The following is a 2,770-nucleotide window of genomic DNA, read 5'->3' as shown; positions in this document are numbered from 1 at the left end:
AATGGCTTGGTCTTCTCTCCTACAAAATTCTTCTCCATAGCATTTAGATCTTCTTTGGTTGGTTGATCTTTAGATAAAATCCCATGACTCCAAACTATCTTTCCTCCTTCAATGGATCAAGTCTTGTTTGTGCCTTGACCATATTGATGTTTATATCCATATCCATCTCCAGAAATGGCATAAACATTGGCAAATCCTTATCACTGTCCAAAGGTAGCGGTCTTGCAACAAATGACCTGACCTTCTTGTCAACTGTCATATATTTTATATGTAATGTGGCTTCTTTGCTACAACCTGTAAATTTCAGCTCTTGCTGTAAATACCCTAGTAAACACAAATTTTGCTATGTATAAACAACACCCTATATTTATTTTTGCTAAAATATTTCAGCAAAGAACACTTTTTGCTGAGAATTCTCAGCACCCAAATTTTCTTGCAGCATAAAATCAACAATTTCACAATTCATCACCAGAGAATGGACCTTTAAGACATATAATAGCTCTTGATTTTCAATTTTCAGCAATGTTGAAAGATCCTTCATAGTATCTGAGCATGGTAGCCCATCATAAAGACCATCAGTAACCTCCTCATCAAAATCAATCTCCTCAATCTTCTTTAAGTCTGTGGTCATCTCAATATCAGAAAGCAGCTTAAATCGAGGTTACTTTTTCGGCTTCGGATCCTTTGTCTTCGGGGTCTTTCTGATATGCTCTAGTCGGGTCTCTCTCTCTTTCTCCTCTCTCTTCTCTCAACCCTTCTCTCTCCCTCAATCTTACCTCTTTCTCTCTTCGTATACTCTCTCTAAATCATTCTCTCTCCCCCTATCTCTTTTCTCTCTCTATCTCTCTTTCTATTTCTATCTCTCTTACTATTTCTATCTCTCTTACTTCTCTTCTCTTCTTCTCTAACTTTACTCTCTCCCTAACTCTTGTCTCTCTCTTCATCTCTATATAAGTAGTCGTAGTCGTGGTCGTGGTCATGGTCGTGGTTGTGGTTGTGGTTGTGGTTGTGGTTGTGGTCATGGTTGTGGTCGTGGTCGTAGTCATGGTCATGGTCATGGTCGTAGTCGTAGTCGTAGTCGTAGTCGTGGTCGTGGTCGTGGTGGTCATGGTCGTGGTCGTGGTCATGGTCGTAGTCGTGGTCATGGTCGTTGTAGTCGTAGTTGTAGTCATGGTCGTGGTCGTGGTCGTGGTTGTGGTCATCGTAGTCAGTCATGGTCGTGGTCATAGTCGTGGTCGTGGTCGTGGTCATGGTCATGGTCATGGTCATGGTCATGGTCATAGTCGTAGTCATGGTCGTGGTGGTCGTGGTCGTGGTCGTGATCATGGTTGTAGTCGTGGTCATGGTCATCGTAGTCATAGTCATGGTCGTGGTCGTGGCCGTGGTCATCGTAGTTGTGGTCGTGGTCGTGGTCATGGTCGTAGTCGTAGTCATGGTCATGGTTGTCGTGGTCGTGGTCGTCATAGTCATAGTCGTAGTCGTGGTGATGGTCGTGGTTGTGGTCGTGGTCGTGGTTGTGGTTGTGGTCGTGGTAGTAGTCGTGGTCGTGGTTGTGGTCATCGTAGTCATAGTCATGGTCGTAGTCGTGGTCGTGGTCTTGGTCATAGTCATGGTCGTGGTCGTGGTCGTGGTCATCGTAGTTGTAGTCATGGTCATGGTCGTGGTCGTGGTCGCAGTCACGGTCGCGGTTGCGGTGGTGGTGGTGGTGGTCATGGTCGTAGTCATAGTCGTGGTCGTGGTCGTGGTCTTCATCATAGTCGTAGCCATGATCATTAAAGAAAATGAGAGAGGGGGAGGAAGAGAAAAAAGAAGAAGGAATGAGAGAGAGGGAGAGAAAATACATACAACATAATAAAGAAAGAGAAAAAAAGAGAGAGATGGAAGGAGAGGAGAACAATTTAAGAAAGAAAAAAGAATGATAACAAAAATAATTTGTTTGTCGTAACGTAGACAAAATGGAAAATGATGAAGGTCTTTTTGTTCAAGATCGCGAGGCGTATCTTAATCAGCGTGTCCCATGTCCTTGCTCTCAATGCAAGCTGGCAATTAGACGAAAATGTCGATTATCTATAGAACATGTACGATGATTCGGTGAGTTTCAATCTGAGATCATTGATTAGGCGATTGCAGATTTTCAGCAAACGGCAAGAAAAGTTAATATCAATCATTCATTGTACTTGCAAGCTAATTGAATACCATATACAAGAAGATTGAGTGTGGCAAGTAAATTTTCTATCCAGGGAGGTGACGTCTCGTCCCAAGGAGGAGCGCACCCTTTGCGGCCAATTAGAAGAGTTCATGGGCATGCGATGCATGGAGTGTATGAGCCAATCCACTACTTGCAAGGCACTACCCAATCTATACCGTCAATGCCAGAGGAGACATTCTCATGTGGACAATGCATGACTTTTCGGGATTCGAAGAGTGCTCAAGTAAACAGGCTTCCATTCTCATTGGTAATATCTATATTTTATCTCGTTCAAGCTTGTATTCACTGGGTCATGGTGTTGAAATAGGTCTGGTTACCTCATGCATGTCCATTGTGTGGGCCACAGTTAGACTTCCGAAGGTCACGAACCATGAAGAAGATGGTATATCAAGGACATGCCGCTTTCTTGCTAGAGGGTCATGAACTCAGGGAAGGTTTTCTTGGACGACCTCCAACACGTATGAATGCTGCAAGCTGGTATGAGCTGAAAATGGTCCATGTGGAGCCACATCCAAATGGAATGCGGCGGTTCTCAGTTTTCTACGAGTTATCATATTGGAC

The sequence above is a fragment of the Lygodium microphyllum genome, chromosome 13 (assembly GCF_053477565.2).
Source record: "Lygodium microphyllum isolate KBCC chromosome 13, Lygodium_microphyllum_v1.1.10, whole genome shotgun sequence".
NCBI classification, from domain to species: Eukaryota; Viridiplantae; Streptophyta; class Polypodiopsida; order Schizaeales; family Lygodiaceae; genus Lygodium; species Lygodium microphyllum.
This window is presented reverse-complemented; position numbering follows the sequence as displayed.